The sequence below is a fragment of the Lontra canadensis genome, unplaced genomic scaffold (assembly GCF_010015895.1).
Source record: "Lontra canadensis isolate GAN:19392208 unplaced genomic scaffold, GSC_riverotter_1.0 scaffold9, whole genome shotgun sequence".
Classification (NCBI taxonomy): domain Eukaryota; kingdom Metazoa; phylum Chordata; class Mammalia; order Carnivora; family Mustelidae; genus Lontra; species Lontra canadensis.
Genome location: NW_022631003.1, coordinates 3,301,721 through 3,325,393, shown reverse-complemented (window position 1 = coordinate 3,325,393; position 23,673 = coordinate 3,301,721). Strand labels below are relative to the sequence as shown.

The window sequence follows — 23,673 nt, the reverse complement described above, 5'->3', positions numbered from 1 at the left end:
AGAGATTTAATTTCTTTTCCAAACTGAGATGTTTCCATGGAATGATGGTGGTTATTCACAAGATTCTCAAAAAAATGGGCGCCTGGGTGGCTCAGTGGGTTAAGCCGCTGCCTTCGGCTCAGGTCATGATCTCAGGGTCCTGGGATCAAGTCCCACATTGGGCTCTCAGCTCAGCAGGAAGCCTGCTTCCCTCTCCCTGTCTCTCTAACTACTTGTGATCGCTGTCAAATAAATAAATAAACCTTTAAAAAAAAAAAAAGATTCTCAAAAAAAGCAAAAATTTTATAAATGCAAAAATTAATTTTTTAAGTTCTTCTTAAGTCTACAAATACAAAACTAAAATAAATACCTTCAAACCATAGCTATGCTATTAAATTCTAATCTCCAAAATAGTTTTCAACAGCTCCAAAAACAACAAGAATCTAACTAGAGATTTATTTTGCTGACAGATTATTCTTTGTGGTTCAGCTTCCTTCCAGCCTTCAACTCATATCCTTCTTACTTCTAACCCACATTAAATAACCACTTAAACTGCCAAATATTTTAAGATCTATAGAGAGCTGGCTTAATAAACTTGTCTCAACATATTCCTATTATATTGTAAAAATTCCAAAAGTCAATTAAAATAAAAATTAAGTACAAGAAAACTCATTCCACGTTTCATCTCAAATATACATAAGTAAGGAATTAAGATGACCTCCCTTCTTTCATTTATGAAATTTTATTATGACTAATTAATCTATTGCTTACACTACTCTGACACACATCTCTCTCCAGACTTCATTCCATTCCAAGTTTTAGTCTCTGGGCTTTATCATTTTTGACAGCTTACAACTCCCAGTCTTGCTCAAATTTTGGAAGCAATTCTGGAACTGGATTACACAGTTCAGTTTTCTAAAATCAAACTGTGGTAAAGCCTAACATCCCATAACAGAATCTGTATTTTTCCTTCTATGGAGTTAACAATAATATATCTCACAATACCCAAGAGCTTTAAACTATTCACAGACATTATCTTGTTAATCTTCACAACATTTCTATAAGGAAGTGATAGGTAAAAGCATCAGATAGCTTGGAAGCTTTCAATCCTTTTTAAACTCAAGTAGTTTCTTAGAGATTATGTTATTTGACATACTACTAAAATAAGCAACCTCTAAGATACAAACTGCATCCTAAATAAGGTGGCAACTCAAATGGATTAGCAAAGGGCTTCCTTTCTCTTGTAGGAGTCTAAATGAAAGTAGTTTCAGTTAGTATAAAGGGGGTTTTGTGGTCCTCTTTCTCACAGAGTAAAACAAATGCAATAAAGCTTTTATCTACCTAAAGAGAAAGAATTAATAATTTAACTCACCTTATTTGTACAAACCATATCTCAGGGCAACTAAATAGTTGATAAAAGAAAAGTTCTTTTTATAAAATACTCCAGCTAATAAGTCTTTTTTTAAGATTTATTTATTTGACAGAGAGAAAACACATCTGCACACAAGTGAGGAGGGCAGAGGGAGAGAGAGAGAATTTCCAGCAGACTCCCCAATGAGCACAGAACAGACGCAGGGCTCATCTGAGCCAAAACCAAGAGTCTGCTGCTTAACCATCTGAGCCACCCAAGCACCCCTAGCTAATATATTTTAAGGGTATGCCAGAATTAGAATATCACCATTTTGCAACCCCTAATAAAATGGATCCTGACCAAGAGTCCCCAAAGTATGGTCTGGGCATCGCTATGGGTCCCTAAAGCCCTTTCAGAGAATCTGCAAAGTCAAAACTATTTACATTACTAAAATGTTGGGGCATCTGGGTGGCTCAGTCAGTTAAGCGGCTGCCTTTGGCTCAGGTCACGATCCCAGGGTCCTGGGATTGAGTCTCCTGTCAGGTTCCCTGCTCAGCAGAGAGCCTGCCTTTCCCTCTGTCTCTGTCTGCTGCTTTGCCTACTTGTGCGCTCTCTCTCTCTCTCTAAGTAAATAAAATCTTAAAAAAAAAAAACAAAAAAAAAAACTAAAATGTTACTTATGTCCCCCCCAGCCATGCTCTCATTTATGTATATGAAGTTTCCAGAAGCTACAGGATACATAGATCACAAAAAACTAAGTGATAAAGTAGATATGAGAATCCAGCAGTCTTTTTTTAAGCCAGATAGTAGAGATTTACAAAAATGTAAAACAATGCCACTCTTCTCACTAAGTTTATGTTCTTGAAATAGTTTTCACAAAAATGTTATTCATATAAACATGCAGGTTTTGTTATTTTTAAATAAATAATTATTTCTAAAATTTGTCTTAATTTCTATTAAAATAAACACCAATAGATATGATATTCATACATAAATAAACTCTTTAGGGTCCTTAATAATTTTTAGGAATATAAAGGGGTCCTGGGACTAAAAAGTTTTGGGACAACTGATCTAAAGCAATTCATTAGTAACTGCTAACATCATAAAAATAATAAAAAGAGAGATAACCGAACAATTTATCCCTCCTGACATAAGTACCAAATATCAACTATGAAGTATTCTTAACCCACAAAAAAACAAAAACAAAAACAAAACAAAAAAAAAAACACAACACATCTGAACATGACTCTGATCAGCTTCTAGTTTAAATAAAATCTACCAACTTACAGGAAATACAGGGTGCAGAGATTTACAATAAATACCACCATGGGGATGCATTCAGCAAAATCCAGACTACAATAAATACTACACATCAGCTTTATTCAATAAATAAACTGCCAAAGAATATAGGAGAAAGAATGTAAAGATTTAAAAAAGTAGGAGACATAGTAACCAACTGCAGCATATAAACCTTATTTAGGTATAATATAAAAAAACATATGAGACAATTACACAAATGTGAACAATAGGTATTTCTTATTAAGGAATTATTATCTACCTGTAATCATATTATAAAAGTAATATTGTGGTTATCATTAAAAGAGTCTTTATCTCTTATAAACCTTTTCTATTTACAAATGAAATGACAGGATTCAAGGATGTCTCAAAATAATGAGGACTGATGGAAAATAAAATTACTGAATCCAGACAGTTATGGTTGTATACAGGGTTCACTATACTATTTTGTTTACCTTTGTTCTTTTGATTTTTCTATAAGTTGCTGTTGCTTTTTAATGTTTGAAGTTAGGAGAAAATGTATTTCCATATGTTAAGGTCATTCACTCACTCTGAAACCAAAGAGAGCTATAACCAGTATTTCCTCCCATTAAGCTACCTGATAATGTGTTGTTTCAGCTTCACAAGGCAGCCCTACGCAGTTTGTCATTGGTTATCCAGCATCCTACTTCTGAACTTTTCACCTCCAATATTATTATAAAACAAAAACAAAAAACAAAAAAACAACTGAGAGAGGACAAATACAAAGAGCGGAATCCGGACAAGTCGGGGACTTCGCACTAGAAGGAAACAGTCTCTTCCCAATAGAACAAACATAGGCATGCTTACACAGAGGCACATATTGTCCATTATAGCCCAGAAATGGGAAAGTTCAAAACAGAGCCAGGGAAAGGAAGGAATGAGTGCATTGCTTTTTAAAGATTTATTTATTTGAGAGAGAGAGAGAGAGAAAGTGAGTGAGCATGGGCCAGGGGGGGCCCATGGGAGAGAGGGAGAATCCCAAGCAGGCTCCCCTCTGAGTGCAGAGCCAGATATGGGTCTCAATCTCATGATGCTGAGACCACCACCCAAGCCAAAATCAAGAGTCAAATGCTCAACTAAGCCACCCAGGTACCCCTGTAATGAGTGGTTTTTTTTTTTTTTTAACTTAAGTTCAATTAGCCAACCTATAGTAGTACATCATTAGTTTTTGATGTAGTACTCAATGAGTGCATTTTAAAATAATTTCACTCCTATCTTTTTCTATTGCAGACACATCAAGGATTGATTAGTTTTCACATTTTGATTTGAAGTCTTCAGTCCTAGAGTTGTTGAAAGGCAAGCCCTAAAAGTTACTGCCTTTAGTTATCTATAGGATACCCCACCAACTGGATACTATGTAAAGATTAAAGATATAAAATCAATAATCTTAAATTTAGAGTTTCTTGCACATGATTATTACTTGTTTTTTAAAAGTAATCTGCATGACAAACTTATGAATCACAAAGGCTTCAATCTTTCCCTGCATGGAAGGAAAGGGTAAGCCATATTCTCAAATAGGACCATGTCCATTTATCTAAGATCATCCACATTTCAAATTTCCTATCTTGTCATCAGGTCTTACATTCTGATTATTGGTTTGGGGGAAAAAAGTCATCAGATTCACAGAACTTAAGTAACTAAGAAATATATTTAAATAACATCTAAACAAACAAACAAACAGCATCTATCATCTTTCCCAATATAAGGTTGCACTTCCAAGACCTCCAAAAGAAGCAACTCTATCAATAATCTATCTGGAGTTGAATAACTCTGAATAAAGTTTAAATAACTTTCAAAAACAAATCATATAATAAATGGAAAGATTAACTGAAAATTAACTGAAAAATTAAGATAAGTTATTCTATATCGATGGTAGTTAGTCTTTGTTTTTAATGATCACTTTTCAAGAAAAAACTCAGTATTTTTAACCTATACATGGACAAAAAGCAGAAGAATCTGTCTTCAAAATAGGGAAGAAAGCTGTTAATCACACTTTCATTCCTTGAACCAGAGCACATTTTTAATATTTTCCATTTTAGCAACGTAAACAATTTATAGGAAACAACAAAAAGTTTTAAAGAACTAATTGATAGGGTCCCTGGGTGGCTCAGTTGGTTAAGCGACTGCCTTCAGCTCAAGTCATGATCCTGGAGTCCTGGGATCAAGTCCCATATCAGGCTCCCAGCTCCAAGGGAAGTCTGCTTCTCCCTCTGACCTCCCCCTCATGCTCTCTCACTCTGTCTCTCTCTCTCTCTCAAATAAATAAATAAAATCTTTAAAAAAGAAAAAAAAAAAAAAAGAACTAATAGGTAGTATGTAACCAAGGCCAAGAGAAAAATACAAGGGAAAATTACAAAAGGGTTTTTCTGTTTGTTTTCAAAACTATATTCTCAAAGACTACCATGGAATCACATAATTTAAACCTAAAAAATGAACTATCATCCTAGTTAATACAGTAAGAAAAGAAAATGTATACAGATTGGAAAGGAAGAAATAAAACTGTCTTTGTTCACAGATGACATGATGATCTATATAGAAACCTCAAAGAATCAACAACAAAAAAAATGCTGGAAATAGGGCACCAGAAATGGGGTGGTTCAGTGGGTTGAGTATCTGCCTATGGTTCAGGTCATGATCCCAGGGTTCTGGAATTGAGCCTCACATTGGGCTGGCTCTCTGCTCAGCAGGTGAGTGTGCTTTTCCCTCTCCTCCCACCTTCCCCCCTCATGCTCACTCTCTCACTCTCAAATAAGTAAGTAAAATCTTTTTTAAAAATTCCAAAAATGATAGGCAATTATAGAAAAGTTGCAGAATACATAATTAATACAAAAAATCATTTTCCATACATCAGCAATAAACAAGTGGAATTTGAAACAAAACAACATTTCCATTAGCACCCCCAAAAATAAGAAACCTAGATGTAAATCTAACAAAAATATATGCAAAATCTATATGAAGAAAACCACAAAACTCTGATGAGAGTTGTCAAAGAAGAGCTAAATAAATGGAGAGATATTCCCTATTTATGGTTAGGAAGACTCATCACTGTCAAGAGGTCAGTTCTTTCCAACTAATCTATACAGTCAATGAAAGCCCAATCAAAATTCCAGCAGTAAATATTTTGTGGATATAGACAAACTGATTTCTGGAGAGGCAAAAGTCCCAGAACAGCCAACAAAATACTGAAAGAGAAGAACAAAGCTGGAGGACCAACACTACCCAACTTCAAGATTTACTATAAAGCTTCAATAATCAAGCAGTATGGCACTGCTGAAAGAATAGACAAATAGGAGCAATGGAATAGACAGAGAGCCCAGAAATAGATCCATGTAAATACAGTCCACCTGACAAAGGAGCAAAGGCAATACAATAGAGCAAAGACAATCTTTTCAACAAATGGTGCTAGAACTACTGGACATCCATATGCAAAAATTCTATCTAGACACAGACCTTACAACTTTCCAAAAAAATTAATTCAAAGTGGATTACAGACTTAAGTACAAAACATTAAACTATAAAAGTCCTGGAAAATAACTAACATAGGGGGCCTGGGTGACTCAGTGGTTGGGCATCTGCCTTTGGTACGAGTCATGAGGGTAGGGTCCTGGGATCAAGTCCCACATCAGGCTCCCTGCTTAGTGGGAAGCCTGCTTCTCCCTCTCCCACTCCCCCTGCTTGTAACTCCTGTGCTCGCTCTCTGTCAAATAAGTAAATAAAATCTTAAAAGGAAAAAAAAGAAAGAAAGAAAATTACTAATATAGGAGAAAACCTATATGATCTTAGGTTTTACAATGACTTTTTAGATCTAACGCCAAAGACACAATTCATGAAAGAAATAAGTGATGAGCTAAGACTTCATTAAAATTAAAAATTTCTACTCTGAAAAAGACACTGTCAAGAAAATGAGGAATGGAAAAGAACATTTACAAAAAAAAACATAAAAGACTGTTATCCAAAATACACAAAGAACTCGTAAAATGCAGCAAGAAAACAACCCAAAAAATGGTCCAAAGACCTTAAAAGACAATTCACCAAAGACATACAGATCGCAAATAAGCATATGAAAAGATGCTTCATATCACATGTCAGAGGGAAATGCAAATTAAAATTACATAGGCATGTTACCTATCAATCAGAATGGCCAAAATCAAAAACACTGACAACCCCAAATGATGTCAAGGATATGGAGCAACTGGAACTCTCACTGTTCATAGGAATACAAAATAGTACAACCACTACGGAAGACAGTTACTTACAAAACTATACACTTGGGTGCCTAGGTGGCTCAGTTGGTCAAGTATAGGACTTTTGGTTTTGATTCTGGTCATGATCTCAGGGTCCTGGGATGGAGCCCCGTCTCAGGCTCCCTGCTCGGCACGGGGTATGCTTGAGATCCTCTCTCTCCCTCTGTCTCTCTCCCTGTGCTCATGCACACATTTTCTGTCTCTCTAAAATAAATAAATTAATTAAAATGGATAAATAAATAAATAAAACTAAACATACTCTTACCATTCAATCCATCAATCACACTCCTTGGTATTTACCTAAAGAAACTGAAAATTTAGAAGAAAAAGGACCTGAAACTGAAACTTATGTCCACAGAAAAACCTGCACATGGATGGTTATATAGCTTTAATTATAATTGCCACAACTTGGAACTAATCTTCTTTAGTAGGTGAATGGATAGAGTGGTACATCCCGACAATGGAATATTACTCAACACTAAAAAGAGCTAATGAAAAGATGGAGGGAACTTAAATGCATATTACTAAGTGAAAGAAGCCAGTATGAAAAGACTACATACTGCATGATTCCTACTATATGACATTCTGGTAAAGACGAAGCTATGGAGATCGTAAAAAGATCTGTGATTGCCAAGCGTGGGGAGGGGAGGGCTGAAGAGATCGAACACAAAGGATTCTTAAGGGTGTGAAACTACTCTGTATGATACTATAACAATGGATACATAACATTATACATTTGTCCAAATTCACAGAACGTACAAAACCAAAATGAATCATAACATAAAATACAGACTTGGTAATAATGATGTGTCAGTGCGATTCATCAATTCTAAACAAATATACCACTCTTGTTAGGTGATACTGATAATGGGGGAACCTATGCATAGATGGGGGGAGAAGATACATCGGATATCTCTGTATCTTCTGTTCAATTTTGCTCTAAGTATAAAATTGCTCTAAAATATAAAGTCTAGGGGCACCTACGTGGCTCAACTGGTTAAACTCAGTTGATTAAGCTGCTTAATAAGCTCCTTTGGTTAGGAGTCCTGTGATCAAGCCCTGTGTCAGGCTTCTGGCTCAGCCAGGAATCAGCTTGTCCCTCTACCTCTGCCCTGCTCATGCTCTCTCTAATAATAAATAAATTTAAAACCTTATTAAAAAAATCTAAAAATAAAATATAGAGCCTATTAAAAAAAGCTATCAAATCTGGTCCTGGAACCAAAATTAAATGGATGAAACACCTTAACATTAAAATACCCATTTTATGTGTTATTATTATAAATTTTTTTTCTTGAACAAAAAATTCCAATTAGTTAAGAGTAAAAATTCTTCATAGAAAAATCAATTGGCTTCAAAAACACTAAAAATAACTCATTCAGAGTGCCTGGCTGGCTCAGTCCATAGGATTCTCAAAGCATACTCTTATCTTAGGATTGGGAATTCAAGCCACATGTTGGGTATATAGCTTACTTTAAAAATAAATAGGGACACCTGGATGGCTCAGTTGGTTAAGTGTCTGCCTTTTGCTCAGGTAATGGTCCCAGGGTTCTGGGATGGAGTCCCGCATCCGGCTCCTTGCTTGGTAGGGAGCCTGCCATGGGGATTCTCTACTTTCTACTCAATTTCCCTATAAACCTAAAACTGCTCCAACATGTTACTATAATCTAATATAAGTGGTTCAGATCATCCAGGGTAGAGCTCTGAAAGTAACATTAGGGGTACCTGGATGGCTCAGTCAGTTGATCATCTAACTCTTGGTTTAGGTTTGGGTCATGATCTCAGGGTAGTGGGAGTAGGCCCCACGCTGGGTTCCTCACTTGGTACAGCATCTGCTTCAGATTCTCTCCCTCTCCCTTTGACCCTCCCCCTGCTCGTGCTCTCTCCCTAAATAAATAGAGTCTTTAAAGAAAAGAAAAGAAAGAAAGAAACATCAAACCAAACTACCGATTTTAATATCTGTATCCCTCTACTATGTTTGAAAACTGAGATTTTATAGTTATGTATTTTTTCCATTAACCTTCTGCTTATAAAATGTAATTCTGTCAAAGTTCAAGGAGAAACTGACAAGCCAACAGCAATTAACATCAGTATATCGTCTAAGAAACAACAGATCAAACAAGACAGAAATAAGTAAGGTTTAATGATGTGGAGCATAATTTGGGAGATTGGCTTAACAGAAAATATTCAGAATTCTATACTCAGAAAATACACACCTTTTCAAATACCTCTGGAATATCTACAGAAACTTCCCATGCCTTAGGTCACAGAGAAAATCTCAACAAAGAAAGATTACACAAAGAACATTCCAACAATAAAAATCTCCTCAATTCAACCATCCAGAGATAATCATTATTAATCAGTCCATGGATATCTTTCCAAATCGTTTGCTATGCCTCTCTCACATGCAGCTTTTACCTTAAAATAAGCAGGAAAGAGAAAAAAAATTTCTTAAAACAAACTACTTAATTAAAAACCTGAAAGATAGAACACCTGGGTGGCTCAGTCAGTTAAGCATCTACCTTCGGCTCAGGTTATGATCCCAGAGTCCTGGGATTCAGTCCCTCATCAGGCTCCTCGCTCAGCAGGGAGCCTGCTTCTCCCTCTCTTTCTGCCTGCCGCTCCCCCTGCTTGTGCTTTCTCTGACAAACAAATAAAAAAAAATCTTTAATAAAATAAAAACCTGAAAGCAAGTTAAATATAAGGATGTCAATTTTGCTCAGGCTAATGCTAAAAGGTGATACTGCTCCTACTGTAAACTTGAAAGCATGGGGGTGAAGAGGCAAAGTTGGCATCTAATTCTTCAAATCAGAAATTCAATATGGCTTATCATCTCTGTACTTCACTTTCCTCATTAGTAAAACATATAGCAGTTACCTTCCTGGAGTTTTTCTAAAAATTTAGTGAGTTCAGGGCACCTGGGTGGCTCAGCTGGTTGGGCATCTGCCTTCGACTCAGATCACGATCCCACAGTCCTGGGATCAATCCACGTGTCTGGCTCTCTGCTCAGAGCCCACTTCTCCCTCTCTGCCCGCCTGCTGCTCCCCCTGGCTCCCGGCACTTGTGCTGTCAAATAATTAAATAAAACCTTCAAAATACATAAATAAAATAAAAATAAGAATAAAAATTTAGTGAGTTCATACCCATAAAGGGCTTAGAATAATGCCAGGCCCAGTAAGCATGCAAATGCTACCTATTTATTAACATGGCTTGCTTATCCTAAGAGACAAATGTCTTTCTCTTCACCTACAATCTAAATAATAAAATATTCTAAAAGCCAGTTTGTAGTATAAGTGATTTCTGGTTTATTATCTTTAAAATATTCATGTGACTCATAATAAGCCCCCCAAGCACTCCAACTGAAGACAGTAATAGTCAATTAAACAAGACATAAAACTAAGAATGTTAATGAACTATATTCTACTACAATGTTCTAATGGTTTTACATACAATGTCTCCCCACTGTGTATGACAACCTCCCAATTCATTTCTTTAGTTACGTTCGCCCCTTCCTCTAACCTATTCTACACATCACTACCAAGCTGATCCTGTTAAATTCCTGGTGTCACAAATATGAACATATCCTGCTCAAGGTTCTCCTTAGGCTGACACATCAAGCCTAAAATTTTCAGCCCAGTTTTTAAGATCCTTCACAATTATGCTCCCTAACTATTATTATTTCCTAATATAAACCACTTATTCCAATGAAGTTGCTAACTCCGACCTTTGTAACTTTACCCACCCTGCTCTCTCAGTCTGAAATAATGACTCCCTTCTTTATGCGTCCACTTCTTATAGTCCCTCAAGATCAGCTCAAATCTCACTCACTCCATGAAACTTCTTGGCTCTCTGTACTAACAGCATGGCATAACATTTAACACTTTATTATATTATACATTTCTCTTTAATGTTTCAAAATTATCCTACATAATACATATTTCTCCAAATTAGATAACTTGCTCAAGGACAAAATGATGAACTATATATAGCACATTCAAATCCTGAGTGCAGGTAACAGACCAGATACAGTAATTCATATGCCCAAAAGGCCTACATCAGTGTCTAACATGTATTACGTACTGAGACTGAAAAATCAAATAAAATATGTACTAAGACTGCAGCAAATGTATGGGAGCTTTATCAGAACACCATATTATGAAATATTCTATATTAAGAGTAACAACAACACAGTAGGGCACCTGGCTGGCTCAATCAGAACACATGACTCTTGATCTCCAGGCTGTGAGTTCAAGCCCCATACTGGGTGTAGAGATTACTAAAAAATAAAAATAAATAATAAAAAAAAACCAACACAGGTATATATTTGCTTGCATACAAAGATGTTCATGAGATACTGAAAACAAAAAGGTTTAATAGTATTTGTAGAATGATTAAATTTCTGGATATATATTTTTTATACTCAAGAATTATATGCCAAAACTATAAAGTAAGAGTTACCAATGGACAGTGGGAAGTTATGATTATGAAGCAAAAAATATTCAGCAATTAACATCTCTTCCAAAAAGTTTAAAAGGAAATAATAATATTATTGGCCATGTTCAATGATAGGTCATGTTTAAGTTTCTAAAAATATACACAGAATCCCACTATGTAAAAATAAAAATGGAAAAACATGTCAAATTGATATAGTAATCTATAGCTGATCTTTGCACAATCCTATTTTTGCTAGTTTTACTTCTAATTTTCTACAAAGAAGCAGGCATTACCTTTGCATCACCAAAAATAAATACTATTCCTAAAACATCATTTGGAGAAGCACTTGACTTCCTCTAAGATAACAGAGGCAAAAGGGATAAGGCGGCAGGCGGGCAGCATCTGTGGAAGTTGAGCAAATAGTATGTGAGAAACGATTCAAAGGCAATGCTCACCCTTCAACACCTGTATCCCAAGAACCTATATCACAAGATCAATCGTAAGAAAGTGGGAATGGAAAAAACATCACCTTTCACATCAAGTACCGGGCCACATCTAAACCCAGGGACAATATTAAACTATAAACTTCTTCATGATAACACTCAGTACAGAATCTGGCAATTTAATACCATCAGAGTCCCCATCTCCTCCATCCTACTCCACTAAAAATGCCACTCCCAAATCTACCTACAGTACAGAATTATTTTTGTAATAAAAAGAATTACTTGGGCACAACTCTGCTTAGAGGTTATCCTCTCATTTCTTTTTAACCCATATGGAAATTCAGAATTATTTATTCTATTATATGCATATAATTTTTACCTGATTTTATATTGTTTATTATTTTTGAACAGATACTTGCCTCTGAACAAGAAGATCCTCTTAATGACTTCAAATTAAGCAGGCTAAACTTTTCCGTTCCAGAAGCAGTCAGCATTACTAGATATACAGGTATGGAAAGAGGAAGGAAATACCCAGCCAACAACACTAACAGAAGAGCAGAATAAAGTCTGAATTCCTTGGCATGACATTCAGTTCCTCTTCAGCCATTCTCCATTCACTCCCCACCAAGAATTCTCTGAACATCAATGTTTCCTCTGTTAGAACATGTCCCTCCCTCTTTCCAACAGTGACAACCCATGTGTATGCACCGGCACCCAAACAAATCTGGAGTCAAATCCAAGTTCTGCCAGTATGGCCTCTGGGCAAGTCACAACTTCTTCGAGGCATCTTGTAAAACGAGGAATATATTTTTAAAATCTACCTTGTGAATCAATGTGAAGATTAGAATTAACACATGGAAATCCCCCAATACAATGCAGGGCACAGAGGAGATATATTTGTAATAGAATGTTATTATTTCCTGGCTTTGTGCCTTCACAAATGCTAGTTCCTCCACACAAAATGTTACCGAGTCTCCCCTCTCCAATTGGGAAATCCTTCTTATCAGTCAAGACACAGGGCTCAATACTACTTTATCTTATGTAAAGCCCTCCTTGACTGCCTCATGTAACTAATGGCTCCCTTTTCAGAGTTAGTTCAGTACTCTGTTCTTTTCTCTATCATAGCTCTCATTATACCAAATTCCATTTATTTGGAATGTGTCTCCCCAAAATTTCTATGTCAAGACCCTAACCCCCAATATTACAATATTAGAAGGTGGGTCCCTTGAGATTAGCTCATAAGGATGGGACCCCTCATGAGTGGGATTAGTGCCCTGATAAAAGATAACTCTCTGACCCCTTCCACCATGTGAGTGAACCAGGAACCAGGCTCTCACCAGACACCAATTCTGCTGCTGCCTGACACTTCGCAGCCTCCAGAACTGTGAGAATAAAGTTCTGTTGTTTGTAAGCCACCCAGTCTATGGTATGGTTATGGCAGCCTGAACTAAAAATTATTTTTTTCTCTGAGAGATGACAGAAAGTTCCTTAAAGACTGGTGAGTATGTAATTCATCTATGTATCATCTAGCACTGAGCTTGGGGCAAATGGCAGGCACTCAAATGTTTCTGAGTAAACCAAGTAAAAAAGAATCTAACAAAAATGCTGTAGCACCCAAGGGAGAGGAATGACAAGAGCAATACTACAGGGAAGTCAAATAGGCTGAAAGTAGAAAAAAAGCTATCTCATTTGGCCATTAGGAGGTCACAAGCAACCTTGTAGAGATCAACTTCAATGAGGTAACAGGAAATGAGCGATGAAATGGAAGTTAACAGGTGAAAACAATCCTGCAACTTGAGCAATTAAGTTGAAAGTGAAGCAGAATTAAGGTAACAGTTCTTCATGGCAAGATGAACAAACCAAGAGGGAAAGTCGATGTATTTAAGAAAGAAGGAAAACAATAAGCAAGATTTAGTAGGAATCCGGGTATAGGTAGCCCTGGAGGGTGGGAAGGTAGGTGTGTGCTACCCTCAGCTAGAGGCAGGAAGGTGGAGGAGGAATTTTCCAGCTCAAAACACTGTTACATAATTTCCTAACACCAATGAAATACCTCTTAATCCATCCATTCCTTTCCTTTTCTAACTGCCATTTCCCTAGTAATCAGTATTATTATACTCTTAAATAAGTATTATCTCTAGTCACACCTGCTCCCTAGCCCTTTCTCCATCTCATTACTTAGATTGAATTTCTCAAGCCACTGTTTCACATATTTTGGATGAACGAGGATGTGCACATAAATGTATAAATAGATGTATACATACAGATATTTACATGTACATTATAATATTTGTTTAGAAAACTGATTTATTTGTTCCAACACAACTGATATATTAGGGAGCAAGTAGAGCATAATACAAATACCACATCTGCTTACATGCAACTGAAAGAAACACTAGGTGAGCACAGAAAATGCAACCCAGTCACACAGAATGACACAGAACACACACATCTGAAATATCTGCCAGCTCACTCCTGGTGTAGGAACCCATCCACATCTGGAGTTAACAGTTTCAGTCCAATTCAGATAACCCTTCTTCCAACACTTCACAAATTGTCACCCTTTTGACACCCACTTCTATTAAGAAAACTCGGGTTTTTTTTCCAGGTCGAGTTTCCTATCTATTGTAGTATTTACGTATTTCTTAACCATTTAACATGTGTAAAATTGTGCTGCTCTTTATTATATTTCTATCTTTTTACATGTTACTGACAAAATTTCTGAGTATTATGACCCTAAACTCCATTTTTCCTTATGTCCTATAGTTTTCATTGTGTGATTCTGCATGTATAATTAGGAGCTTTTAGGTTGAATTACAACTTACACACACTTATAATTACTGCAACTGTGATCACCAATTTCCCACTGAAATCAAAGGCCACAGAGGAGGTTAAAAAAAAATGGGCATGGAGCATCTTAGTCAGTTAAGTGTCCAACTCTTGATTTCAGCTCAGGTCATCATCTCAGGGTCCTGGGATCCAGCCCCATGCTGGGCTCCATGCTCAGCTGGGAGTTCACTTGAGGATCCTTTCTCTCCCCCTCCCTCTGCCCTCTCTCTCTCTCCTTCTCAAATAAATAAATAAATCTTGAAAAAATTGGGCATCCCTCCCTCACAAAAATCTGAAGGTCCTAGTATCTATGAGGTGCTTTGAAAGACCCAAACACTTGTCTTGAAGAACACTTCAGGAAACAAATACATGAAAACAAAAAATATATATGTTTATCTTAAGACAACTTACTTATCTGCCAATCAGACAGCTACATAATAGAGCAAAGAAGCAACAGAGTCCTTTACCAATGAAGTAATGGTCAAGTATTGTAATACCAAATAACACAACCATATCCATCCCTAAAGACAGAAAGTATAATGGTAGTTGCCAGGGACTAAGTAGGCAGAACGAGGAGTTATTGTTTAATAGGTATAGAGTTTCAATGTTACAACACGAAAAAAGTAATGTGATGGGGTGTGATGATAACTGTACAGTAATATGAATATATTTAATACCACTGAATGTACACTCAAAACAGTCAGAATTTTTGTATTAGTATTTCACCACAAAGAAAATAATCCCTATACTGCACACCTGAAACTCATTTTTTAAAAAATCCATCCTTATTTTTGAAGAACACCATCATAAAAAACTCACGATGAATGACTACTAAGTGCACATAAAATCTGTATAGCGTGGTTCCATTTTTTATGTAGATATAGAGGAAAAGGATCCGAAACAAATATTTATATAAATAAGATAACAGGTGATGTTTATCTTTTCCTGTATTTCTACAAGGGAACTACAATGAACATATTCCTTTTTTTTTTTTAAACACGTTACTTTTACCAGCAGAAAAAATGAAGATTATGTAAGTTTAGTGTGGATCAATTTTTGCCTGCACTACAGGATATCAAGTCCTGCCAAGAATTTGAAACCCAAAGTAACCTTTCTGACTAGTGCAGCTAATACAAGCTTATTTTATTCCTCAAGTACCATATTCTGAATGTTAATATTGTTCTTCAAACTGATTTCCATTCTTTTTTAAAGTACTACTAAAAATATTCTGGGGGTGCCTGGGTGGCTCAGTCGTTAAGCATCTGCCTTCGGCTCAGGTCGTGATCCTGGGGTCCTGGGATCAAGCCCCCCATCAGGCTCCATGCTGAGCAGGAAGCCTGCCTTTCCCTCTCTCACTCCCCCTGCTTGTGTTCCCTCTCTTGCTGTGTCTCTGTCAAATACACAAAATCTTTAAAAATAAAACAAAATAAATAATAAAAATTAAAATGTTCTGCACGAAATTCCAAAAGCAATACAAAGTCACTACATACTTTGTGTAACTTGTGAATTTCACTTTATGTCCATAAGCTTAATATTAAATAACATCTTTTAAAGTTTTCTTATAAAACATATTTTCACCCTGTATTTCAAACTGTATTATTTTTATTTCTTATTCAGCTAGTCCCCTAGAGTTTAAAGAAACTGCAAACACAATTTTAACTATTACAGAAATGTAATCTGTAAATTCTCTCCTTTCTATTCATTTCAGCAAAACCCTAAATTACCTTCAGAATACAACAGACTGTTTTAAAAAAATTCAGCCCTATAAAACAAATGAAACTATTACTGAAAACTACCTTATGACCCACAGAATTTGGTGAAGGAATTTTCTAGACTATCACAGAATATATATTTATTATCCAATTTTCACATGCTAGGTTTTGAACTCACTGGAGCAGTTTTTACCTTTTGAGATATGTAATTTTGCCACGTGTAGAAACTACACGTTCCTACAATTTCATTCAGACATGGTGCCTAGTGTATTTTTAAGTAACCTAAAAAAAATATAAAAGATGGCTAAGGCTTGATTCTATACAGTATGTCTATGGCTATAAACACAAATGCCTAAGATTTAAACTGAAAAGTTCCCTAGCAAAACCAGATATTTTAAGAATCAACTGGCTAGCTAAGAATGCCTATAGATTTAATATGTAATAGTGAACAAGAGAAAAAAAATCATGCAGTTGGGAATATTCTGTGATAAGATAGACAAAACCTGATTTAAGAGTTTGAACCACTAAGTATTAAATACACTTACAAAGATGATTATACACCTTCCCTTAAAGGTATGTAAAAATGAAAAATGAATGAAAGTTCAAATTACATATTAAGGTAGAGTTTTGGGGTTTTTTTCCTATAGTCTATGCTTCTAACAATTCAAAATAAGCAAGGCAGATGCAACATTTTTCATAAATGTCTAAGGTGCTTTGAATTTCCAAGTAGTTCAAGTTATCTTCGTTAAAATGTTTAAGAAGTTTTTAATTAAAGGCACCTGGGTAGCTCAGTGGGTTAAAGCCTCCGCCTTCAGCTCTGCAGCTCTGGTCATGATCCCAGGGTCCTGGGATCAAGCCCCTCATTGTGGTCTCTGCTCAGCAGGGAGCCTGCTTCTCCCTCTTTCTCTCTCTGCCCACCTCTCTGCCTACTTGTGATCTCTCTCTGTTAAATAGATAAATAAAATCTCAAAAAAATTTTTTTAAAAAGTTTTTAATTAGAAGGAACAACAAAAAAAGAATTTAACATCCCAATAAGAAATTTCCATTAGACATCAACAGTTATCAATATAACCACACAGTAACTATAATTTATCACTTTATCATTTTTAGAACACATATACCAACATTATTTTATTTGATTCCTGTAACAATCCTGTTAGATAATCAGTATCAATTTCACTTGACAGATCAGTAAACCATTACAGGGCATTTAAGTCAGTTCTTCCCAAACTTTAGGGTGTACAAGAATCACTCAGGAACATGTTAAGACTCTGCAGTCTCAGTAACCTCTCCCTCTCCCCAGACTGAGCTGGATCCCAGAAATTTCCATTCCAAATAAACAACATAGGTGATACTGGTACAGGTGGTCCTAATCCCCACATCCCCAAGCCACTAAGATACTGACTTAAGTAACATCACTAAGACTTCAGGTGGTTTAAAATTCCATTTTTACTTTGAATCAAAGTTCCCAAATGTTTAGATAGCAGAGCTTTGCAGAGCTCCTTGAAAGATATGTAAAATTTTAATTTTTAAAAAATTTTATATTTATTTAAAATTTTAATTTTTTTTTAAGATTTTATTTATTTGAGAGAGAGAGAGAGAGAGAGCATGAGAGGGTGCAGGGTCAGAGGGAGGCGAAGACTCCCTGCTAAGCAGGGAGCCAGATGCAGGACTCCTTCTGGGACTCCAGGATCATGACTTGAGCAGAAGGCAATCACTTAACCAACTGAGCCACCCAGGTACCCTAAAAATTTAATTTTTAAAAAATTTTACATTCAGTTTAATTAAATACCTCTTATACTAAACTCTTATAAGAACAAATGGTAGATGTTTAAAGAAATATAAAATGGAGAAAATTCTACCATAATTTCATTTTCTCTGTGAGATGCAAGAAAAGCTGAGATTGAATTGAGTACTGCTGCATTTTATAGGGTGGGAAGCTAAAACTTAGGTACCACATGTTCTAAAAACATAATGAAAAATTAAAATGAAAATATAAAAGCACTTAGAGCACAACTTCGTGAATACATTAAAAACCATTGAACTGAATAATTTAAAGGATTAATTTTATAATCAATGAATTATATCTCACTTTTTAAAAAGAAAAAAGCACTCAAAAAATTTGAAACTCTAATCTGTCAATCATTTTAAACGTCTAAAACATATATTAGCCTTGCTACTAAACAGCATAATTTTCTGGCCTACATCACAGGTGCTAAAAACCAATGCACAAATAATAAAGAGCATAAATAAAGCCACTAGCTTGATAGTGATTTTTTTTTAAGATTTTTTCTTTATTCATTTGAGAGAGACAGAGACAGATAGCAACAGCAGGGAGAAGAGGAAAAAGCAGGCTCTCACTGAGCAGGGAGCCCCGATGCAGGGCTCCATCCCAGGACCCTGGGATCATGACCTGAGCCGAAGGCAGATGCTTAATTGACTGAGCCACCCACGAAACCCTTGACAGTGATTTTAAATAAGAATTTTAATGTTACTGTTTATTTGCTCTCAAGTTTTTCTAATAAAGTTCAACTTTATCTGCCTTTTATTACAGGGTTATTTTCAAATTCTATAGTCACATGTTAGCATCTTCTAGTTTACTACTAAAATTATCTTTGTCTTTCTTAAACTAGGTATAAAGTATCAATACACTGAAATACAGTAAGATGGTTTAAAGGCAGACAATCTCTACTCTGCTCCATACCACATTTGTGACTCGAAGCAAGTATACTTACTTGCTCTCCTCCATCTTCCCATAGGGTCGCAGTGAGAATTAAATGCACCAATACATGTGAAGTGCTTAGAACAGTGCCTAGCACTTAATAAGCACACCATAAATGTTATCTATTTTAATTACATAATTATTTTTATAGAAAAAGGCATCTCAGCTTAGATGACTCTTTACAAATCCTAATAATATTAATATTTTAATTTACTTCATCAATGAGCTCAAACATTTAGGGAAGTTGGGCTTCATATCTTATTAAGCAGTCTTAATGTTTTTGCTATATCTACCCTATTCACAAGTTCAATTTTCCCCAACCTGAGTCACTATTAGTTCCTCTTCTGACTCATCACATAGAAAGGTAGACAGTCTGGAACATACTGGGGATACCGAAAGGCATTTCTTAATCTACCTGGATTTACATGGTTTACTAAGTAGAACTTGTCCTACATAATGCTCAATAAATACATTAAATAATTGTAACTTAAAACTGTGCTCACTTAAAAGTGCTTTCTATATATCACATGCTCCTTCAAACTACAGGGCAGGTGTTTAGCCCCACCTTGACAGAAAAACAACGTATCACTTAAGTAAAAACAAAGACACATTTTCTGACTTCTAGCCAAAACAGATTTTGCTGGTGACCTGGTGTTCAAAATCTTGCCAAGCCAACTATAAATTAGAGTCAGAAGCAATGTCTGAGTCTACAAATTTGACCTTTATTTCTATTCAGTTCCTTTTACTGTTTTCCCCAATCAGTTGTTTAAATTATTTAGGAGAACCTCTAATAAAGAGAGAAAAAAAATAAAAAGCTATAGGGAAATAAACAAAATAATGCAAAATAGGTTCTTTTTTTATTTTTTTTTTTTAATCTTAAGTAGGCTTCACACTCAATATAGGGCTTGAAATCATGACCCCGAGATTAAGAATTACACACTCTACCAACTGAGTCAGCCAGGTGGCCCCAGAGTAGGTTAATTCCTAAAAACACTTTCCCAAAATGCACATACACATACACACACACACACACACACACACACACAAAACCATTTAAATATTGCTCTACCACTTATTCACCTTCCATGTGATCCCGAGTCATTTAAATTCTCTAAGCCTCCATTTTGTCTTCTGGAAATGAGGATAAAAAGAGAAACTATAACTACCACCTGGGATTGCTGTGAGCATGAATTAAAACAACACATAAAGCACTCTAGCCAATCACTATGAAAATAGTAAGTTTTGATATATATTAACTTTATATTTAAATCAAAACTTCAGTGCCAGTTGACCTCGACCTATTGAATTATTATATCTTCATAAGCACTCTGGAAACTGGAGTGGTATTGTCCAGCAATCCTTTCTCAACTATCCCCTCCACAAGTTAGATACCCTGCTTAGGAAACAGGCTGTACTTAACGCTGTACTTTACCACAATTCCCTATATTACTTGAGAGGCCCTATGGACAAGGCCTGTGTCCTATTCACTTCTCTATCCCCAGACTGCAGCCCAATTGTTCTGAACCCCGACTCACAGCAGAATCACATGTGAAGTTTATCAAAATATTAATGCCTGGTATCCACCCCAGACCCATTAAATCAAAACGGAGTCAGGGAGGGAGAGGGCAAGTATTCTCCATGGGGAGCATTTTTTTAAGATCCTCACATGATTTTAATTTGCATACAATTAAGAACCACTGCACTCTGATATTTAAAATACTATACAAACAGGTATATACATGTATGTGTGAATATATGTTTAAATATGTAACTACAGAAATTTAAGTCTCAGCTCAAGACCCTCATCCTCAGTAGCTTCTCACAGCCCAATCATCACTTTCCTCTAAACACAAAATATATAGTTTTTTTTTAAGTAATCTCCACACCCAATGAGGGCCTGAACTCACAACAGTGAGATTAAGGGTTGCACGCTCCACCGAGTCAGTCAGGCGCCCCTAAACACAAAATATTTCTAATAAACAATTTGCTGTGTTAAGATGGCTTTTCAATTGTTAACTCAGTACTTAAGTTTTTTCATATAATTATGCCTTATCCTTCCTCCTGGATTATAGTTCAGCTCCTTGAGAATATACACTGCCTTACTCTTCTTTTTCTACAGCACTTACAATAGTGCCTTGAAAACAGACATGTAATAAACATCTGACTGTTCTAATAAACATATACCAAAATGACTGGCAGGAGGTATGTCACATCCAAATTATCCAATTTGGGCTACTGCCCCCAAAAATAAAGTAAAAATTTAGAAAAAAACATTTTTAAAATAATCTTTACCTCAGTAAATGAGAACTAAAGTTTGTCCAGCAACTGAATATTTGCACTTTTTATTAAAATTATTACAAGCAGTATCTCCCCCCTCCAGCTTCCCATCCCCATCTACACTTCCTCACTGAAACTATCTTCTAGCTATTTGTGGTATCTTCAGCTGTTGTCAGGTATCTTTACAACAATTTTATAATACTCTGTAATTACTAAAATAAGTTAATGAAAGTCACAATGTGTCACACAGATGTTTAATAAATACTTCTTGAAGGAGCTTAATGTTTATCAACCACTAAAATAGGCTTTTGCATACAAGTTACATGCTACTCTTCTAATATAAACTTGGCTGAGAATATTGCCTGAAAATAAAAGTCTTTCTCAACGTTATATAAGAGGACAAGTCCACACCTAAATGACACACTGGTGATTTTGTTTTTATTATATTTGCAAACCTGAAAAATTTTAAAATATTATGACTTCTTAAACCAGGATTGCTAAGTTGTATTACACAAGAAACTCCACAGCAACTGACATTCTCAATGTTGAAACTACTACGAGAAATGAATAGTGCACAATTCTAAAAAAACAATCACCTACAACAACCTAAAGATATAAAGATGGCCCACCTTTAAAGTTTTGTTTCATGTATTTACCACTATTAAAATAATCTGAATGACTTAAGTTGTTTTAAATGAAAATGAAAAGGCCCTTAAGAAGTATGCCTGCTAATTAGCTATTGCAGGAAAACATTACCATGTTTTGTTGCGTCCTACACCAGCAACAGATAGAACCATAGTTACCACAAAAAGAGATCAGTCTTCAATTCCCTATTCAATAAAAAAGGTTCAAATTCCACAGACAAAAAATGGTACCCTGAGCTGTTTGTTTTTAAGGAAGATTAAATTTAGGAGTTGCCAACACCCAAACGAAAAAACATTCCAGAGTATTAGACTCAATTGTAGTGGGGAGTCATCTACATTCTCAGCACTATGTTCTCTAACCCAAAGCAGCAGTATTAACAAAGGATGTTTCTTAGGATCTCATAAGATACACCACACTTATTTCCCCCAGTAAACATTACCCTTGTTAAAAACAAAAACAAAAAAGGTACTTGAGAAGTAACAATTCTAGCATAAGCAGCCAGACAAAAATGAAGTTTAACATCTGCCAAAATATTTCCCAAAATAAGACCCCTGTCAGATGAACAATGAGGAAAAGATTGAAATGACTAATTCTTTTATTTGGACGATCAGCTACTTTTAAAAATAAAGTTGAGGAATGTAACTTTTCCAAAGCCTTGTCTTTAGTTTCCCCTTAATCTTCATATTTTTAACTAAAAAAAAAAAAAAAAAAAAAAACCTAGAAATTTGATTACCACTCTCATGAAATTCCTTTTAAAGCAATTTAATGAATAACAGATCTTTTGTGCAAGTAGCAAACCACAGAGGACAGTTCTGCTGGCTGATAAAAATCTGTCTGAAACATGCATATAAAAATATATCCTTCAAAGACAAACCGTAATTTTCCAGGTATGGAAAACATATTAACACTTAAAAAGCTGTGTATGCTTGACACACACCCTAACTTACTGCGATTGCTTTTACTTAAATCGCAATTAAAGTTAGTATATTCTTATTATTTACTGGTCATCAAAGTTGAATAAATTAGAAAACCACGAGTAAAAAAATGTAAAAAATTAAAAAATTAAAAAACCTAAAAAGCCAATGAGAAAAAGATGCAACTACTTTGGGTGAAACAAAGTTGTGTAATCACTTCCCAAAACCAGTGCGCTTCTATTAAAGTAACCAAAATTGTTTAGGATTTTTTTTTTTTTTTTTTTTTGAGGACAGAGATAGGTGCGGTTACACATTAAGTAAAAATGTTTCACCACTCACTCTAATAGGAAGATGCTGCTGCCTGCAGGAATGTTGAGACAACTCAAAAATACAAAACAAAAACAAAACCCCTACCACAACTCTTTTCCCGCAATATACAGAGCCAAATATTTAAAAACAAGGAAAGATCATCTTAGCAAAAAGAATTATGGATTACTACAACTTTCCTCCTATTGTCCTATCACTCAGAATTAACTGCGGGGTGGGAGGAGGGGGGTGGGGGGCTGAGGAGCGCTCTTCCCCAAAGCTGGTTTATAGATAAAATAGTATTATCTTTATTTGGATATTCTCATCTGGATACACTGAAAAGGTTGTGCTGGATAGTGCTAAGGACACGTTTTTTTACAGGTGCTATTAAACACTGTCAAGAGAAAAGAGATAAACAATCTGATAAGTTCAAATAGACACGTGGGAAACCAAACTTTGTATGTCGTAATCGCCATTAATCAATTTTTTTAACTGATTAAGTGAAA

At 35.6% G+C, this 23,673-nt stretch overlaps 1 protein-coding gene across 1 annotated transcript in view; it reads right to left on the bottom strand.

Moving 5' to 3' along the window:
- PAWR (pro-apoptotic WT1 regulator) overlaps nucleotides 1-23,673 on the bottom strand; it is a 112,534-nt gene that overhangs the window by 87,232 nt on the left and 1,629 nt on the right. The window lies entirely within an intron of this gene.